Genomic DNA, 6,550 nt, shown 5'->3' with positions numbered 1-6,550 from the left:
TGGTACTCGAAAAAGTCACTTAGCAGACTCGAGAATCTATATTTTTTAAAAGCTTTAGTGCGCTCATTGATAGCGTAGGTGCAAGAGGAAGACCACCATATTGGAGAGGAGGGAAAGGACTTTTTGGTTTTTTTAATTAAAGAAACAGATAAATTAACTGCTCTAATAATTGTAGACACGAACCAGTTGTAGTCCTCAATGAGAGAGGAGGAGGAAAAATTAGAGGTGAAAATGGTCATGTAGTTTTGAAAAGTTGGCCAGTCAGCTTTCGAATAATTAAATTTGTTAACAACGGTATGAGAGGAAGAGGGAGAGGGAGTGGGAGAATTTGTGTAAGAAATAATGATGGGAAAATGATCACTACCATGAGTGCAGTCTAGGACAGACCATGACAACAACAACGAGAGAGAGGGAGGTGAAATGGTTAGGTCAACCACGGAATCCATTTGTAAGGAGGGTGGGGAGTCCTGTATTGAGAATACAAAGATTATAGGCATTATAAGATTATAAGATTATAGGCAGAAATAGCAGACGAAATAATGTTACCACGATGATTGGAGATTAGTGCACCCTAGGAGGGATGGTGACCATTAAAGTCACCGCCTATAATAGAATTACAAGAAACTAAAGAAAAAATGTTATCAATTAGTATAGAAGGAGGGTTGGAAGAGGGGGGAATGTAAATAGACCAAATGGCAATGGGATTGGGTAAATTAGTAAACGCCTGGATACCGACAAGATCTATAGAATGATTAAGAAGCGAGATTTTTAATACAGGATCAATAGAAATAGGGTTAATGTGGATAGAATGATGAGAGGCGATGGCTACGCCGCCAAAACCGTCGATACGATCAGAGCGATTAATGTTGAACTGTGGAAGATAAACACGTTTATTTGAAAGGAGCCAAGTTTCAGAAAGGAGAGCAAAAGAACATTTATTATTAGAGAGAAGAAAAGAGAGATCGTGCATTCTAGGAGATAAACTTCTTACGTTCCATTGAAGAATATTGAAAGAAGGAAAGTTAGGATTACTATTAAAATGTGTCATCATTGTCAGATAAAGGATAGTGGATGTTAGTTAATGAAGATTCTATAGTTGATTGAAGTATTGAAGGAGAAGGAGAAGAAATTAAGTTAGGATCGCTCGCGAGTAGCTGAACAATATGTTCCGATAAGCAGGAAATCCAGTTGCAGTCATCAACATTAGTACTACGATTTTGGGACATGCATTTTAAAAAACTGCCATTAGGCGAAAGTGCCCTAGAACAGTCATTTGATAAAGGAAGAAAGTGGGGGGAGGGGACTTGAGTTTTATTACTTTTTTTCTTCTTTTATTTATTTGTATATGTATTAGTAGAATGACTAAGGGAAGGAAAGGAAGGAGAAGCTACGACTTCGACACTAGATATATTTGTATTTTTAGCAACATCAGAAAAGGTAAAAGCTTTATTAACTAAACTGAAACGTTTGATCGAGGAGGCTTCAGAAAATGAGACGTTGTTTGTGGCTATTATCTTTTTAATGTCCTTTTGCACAGACCATTCGCTGTAAGATCTATCCGTCGCAAGATGGTTCAGTTTACAAAAAATGCACGAAGGAGGTGTGGTTAACTTGACGTTATAATTAGATTCGGTGTGGTCAAAGAGACCGCAGTGACTGCAGCGCTCCTTACTGTGACAGTATTTAAGGGTGTGACCAAAACGTAAACACTTGCGACATTGGACAGGAGAACGAATAATCGGAGAGACATCAAAAATAACTTTGTATATTGATAATTTTTGAAGAAGAGTTGCTGACAAAAATTTAAGTTCAACTAAATTTGAAAAAACGAGGATGTTATCCTTTATTATATTAATGCGTCTGAATGAAACAACTTTGACTGAACATTCATAACCTTCCCAAAAGTCTTCTTCAGATACTTTTATCAAGACGTATTATTCCAATACTATATAGTAAAGTACTAGGAATATTCGCAGAGTAGCCGTGTTCAGAAAGAGAAGGGGAAGTGAGACAATTGTTGGCGTTATTAACCGACTCAAACGTAATTTTAACACGCTTAGAACCGATAGGTTTTATGCTCAGAATACCAGGAAAAAATTTGGAAAAAGTTTTACCGAGCATAACTGGGTGAAAATTACCTAAGTTATTATCACCAGATGCAGAAACAAGTACATTAAGGGGACCAGTGTAGTGTATTGAAAAGCATTCAGGAACATTGGGTTGCCTGACTGTTGAAATATTAGGAGAATCGACATAGAGGGAGTTTATGTTTGAAGTTGGCGAACCGGGTGACGTCACAACGATGACTTCAGGTGAGCTACAATCCATGCTGAAAGTTTGAGATTGGGGATCATCGGATTTTGATTTACCGTCAGATTTAGGTTTTTTGTGTAAGGGGCTAATTGGCGATGTAGAGCCTTGATTGTTCTTACCAGAATAACGCGAATTTTCCATGGAGATTTGTGGGTTGGAAGATTGCAGAGTGCTTCTACGGCGCAATGGGGGGTGGTGCTGATCACCTCCTCCCGGATTAGGTCTGGATTGCATCCAGAGCCCCGGCGGACACAGTAAATGTGCCAAAAAGGCGGAACTATGGATTCAAAACTAAAAAAAAATTATGAATAACGGAATAGTATTCTAAAAATAGGCGGGTAAATACAAACGTACGCGAGATAAACACGTCCGTACAATACGACCGATAAATCGTAACTACAAATAATTCTTATAAGCAAGGAATATTTTATACATAATAATTGTTCACAATGGACAATACGTAGTTAAAATGTTGATAACGAGTGAAACATCAAACGAGAACATTAAAAGTAGAAACCAACAGTTAAAATTATAAATAGCCAAATGCAATATTCTCAATAGACTTTGGCTTTTGTTAGTATTGTAATCTGATTACAGAAAAATGATACAAAATTACAATTTTAGTGTATCTGTTTTTGACAAAATGAATATTTGTGATATTAGACTGATGAAAACTGTATCAACATAAAATTACGACTAAATTATCATCTTTATCAGTAAATTAACGAATGAAAAATATAAATAGTAAACACTTGTGCATTGCGATAACATATTGCTTTTTTTTTATTATTCTTTTCGAAAACATTAACAGTCACTTAATAATTATTTAACATTATTTCTTGTTGCGCCTATAGTGAGGCTTAAAAAAAGCACGGATCCCTAACTTAGGAATCCAGTCATCCCCTTCCTAACACTGAGTTTATTGAGTGGATAGTCAAACCAAATATTTAAAAAATATTCCCTCCTTCCTATGCATAATTTCTGCAGGAGTCTTTATATGAAATCAGATAGTTTATTTTTAGCATAAACTATCAGATATGTAAAAAAACTATGGAATAGTCTTTATAACTATCGTAATATAAACACCAAATAATTTAAAAAAATATTCAAATAGTTAAATCGAATAGCCTTGAATAGACTATTTGAAGAGTTCTAACGAAGAATTTTTTTAAGTACACGTAATTATAATAAAAAGATAAATGTTAACAAATATTTACCTTTCTTAAAATTAATGACTTTTTTTTGATTATGAAGGAACTTTTCTATTTGTTCGGGAATGTTTGTTTTATACGTAACGAAAATATTTATAAATACCAATACCTTATTTTACACTTGATATCTGTGTACTATTCTTTGTCTAGCGTTACCTGCTCTATTATCTTGTAAAGGCATAATATCAATAAAATGGACAGCTCGTTTTCAATTTTTTTGAGATTCGGTCTCACTAACAAAAAAACTAACACAAAACATACAATCCTACCTACCAAATCTTTTAATTTGAATTTGAGTTTTTTAACATTTACATTCAAGCAGCTATGATTTATTAGTTTATGAGAAATTATTATTTTCTACTATAACGATAAAATTTTTTTAGTCAAGTAAAAAATGTTGAAAAATTGAGTAATGTAGTATTTGCACAATTCTTAAACGCTGGTTGTAACTATTATGTAGTTATAGTCTATTAACTTATGTCAAATGTACAAACTGTTTTACACAATGATGTAATATTACAATATAAAATGACTTCTGGTCATTCAAAGTATTTTATAACTTAAATAATATAGGTAATCATCAAAAATGTTCAATTCGTACATGAATATTAAAAGATAACTAAAAAAAAAATAATAAAATACACCCATCATGGTAAAATTAATACCTTCTCAGATTCGCATCGAAGCTAAAAATCCACAACATAGAAGAATTATTAGAAATCATCAAAGAGGGGGTGCACTTTTATGAATTTACGTTAAGTGACTCTTTTATATACAATTTATAATGAAAATTGTTGGCTTTTTTTTAAGATGGATATTAAATTCGAAATAAGATTTTCTAATCATAAAAACCTCCTTTCAATAACACATGTTTTATAAATATAAAATCTCAAAAATTGTTTACTATAGCTTCATAAAAATATATCAACTATTATAATATACATCTAACAATACAAATGACTGCCTGTAAAAATATATCGTTAAATAGTTGTTAATATGAACGAGTTAATTTTTTTTTCACCAATAAATGTATCTATTATAAATTCTTGGTAAATACTTACATAATAATCCAATGAAAGTTTAAATCCAGCGTTACATATGACGTCTACACAATTACAGCAACGTTCTTACTATGACATGAATTGAAGTATAAAATTTCAATTATAGATAAACTATAACACTTCAATGAGTTTAACAGGCTTCATCAAAGTTGGTATTTCATGTCATTGGTCGGATTTTAAAAGAACGGATTACATAATTTTTAAAATCCGTCAATAAACTCAACAACAATTTAACTTTTTAGATAATTAATTTGATTATATTAAACTGGGGTATTTCTTATCATTTTTCACAAAAGTATTGTGTGTATAAATTTATTATTACACGTCTTACTTTATCTAACATATTAGTCTATAGTATAAATTAAAATAGCCTGTAAGTTTATACCTTAAGGAATTAAGTATACACTACGTGATCAGGGATATATTTGGGTCAAAGATAACTTATGAAAACAATTTTTTATTGAAAATTATCTTTTCCCTAAAAAAAATAATTTAGTAGTTACAATTAAAGAGCTCTGCAAAAACGAGAAAATTCAATTTTTTTTTAAATTTTTCAGGAAACTAAAAAAACCAGATATTCTTAACATGTATTCTTACCTACCGCTAAATTTATCAAATTATTTATTATAATTATTTTTTCTCGGATAATCGTGTTGGTCGTTTTAATCCGCTTAAGAACCGTCAAAATGTAATCTAGGAAGCTTAACAATCCTTAAAATTGTGAAAATTATTTGTATAATTTTTACAATTTTGGATTTAGCCATGTTTTATTGTTTGTTTATAATTAAAATAATATATTAAAATACATATAACTCATAAATACTATCTATAAGTTGTAATCGGTCTATCAAAATTATTTGTAAACAAATAATTAATTTTATATTTCAAAAAATTTAAAAATAAAAAAAGTTTATTTTTTTATTACAGACAAATAATATAAAAACATGCTTTTAACATATTTCAAAACTGTAAATTTTATTTAAAATATAGGTAACACAAAATATTGACTGAATCAAAAGTTATTAAATTTATCAAAACATTGTGCATGACTGTATTATAATGAGTATTATTATTAATCATTTAATATATTTATAATAACTGGAAAATTAAACGTTTTTATTTATTTTTTTCTGTTAATTAACTTTTTGGTGAAGATTTTGCTATTTGAAATGTTTTAAAATTATACGCTAAATTGTAAAACATTTAACTATTATAGAAAATCGCATTAAACATTTTTTTCATAATTTCAAAATTTCGTTTATTTTTGAATCTTTTAAAAATAATAAAGCATTTTGGATTTTTATTTACAATTGTTAAAAATTCAAACGAATACATTTATAAATTGTAGTGCTAAAATTGAAATTTGTTAAAAAAACCTCTTATGGTTATAATAGGATATTTTAACTTAGTAATAAAATTGTACACAGGAAAAATTATATAAGAAACATTCACTCTTAGTCTAAAATCACAATGGCTTCAAAGTCAATCAATTTCAAGATACTATAATAATTTAAACAGAAGCGCAAGTCGAAAATTTGTGGCGTTTGCTGGAGATATATATGCGAAACATAGACGTGGCATGTTTAAGAAAAGGATATTAAGTAATCATAATTTCTTATGATTACATATCAAATTTATCAGTTATCGGGATGAAAATAATTTTTTTAAATTAAATTAATTTTATATTAAAAATTCTTACGTTGTTTTTAAGAGAAAAACTAAGTTCATACAGAAATTCTCTTTAATTAAAAAATAGATAAGAAACCATCTATACTCTATTTACTTAGTTCAGGCCTTAATTATACTAATAGGTATAATCGAGACTAGATTTTTGAATGGGCATCAAGAAAAGCTGTTTGATCATAACTGAAATTGTAGATAATAAATAAATTAATAGTAATATAACTTTAAATCTTTGAAAGTTATTTTATCAATTAGCAAAATACAAGACTAGGTTTTTCTTTT

This window comes from Daktulosphaira vitifoliae, unplaced genomic scaffold, assembly GCF_025091365.1.
Source record: "Daktulosphaira vitifoliae isolate Bord-2020 unplaced genomic scaffold, ASM2509136v1 Scaffold_5, whole genome shotgun sequence".
In the NCBI taxonomy this organism is placed as follows: domain Eukaryota; kingdom Metazoa; phylum Arthropoda; class Insecta; order Hemiptera; family Phylloxeridae; genus Daktulosphaira; species Daktulosphaira vitifoliae.
This window is presented reverse-complemented; position numbering follows the sequence as displayed.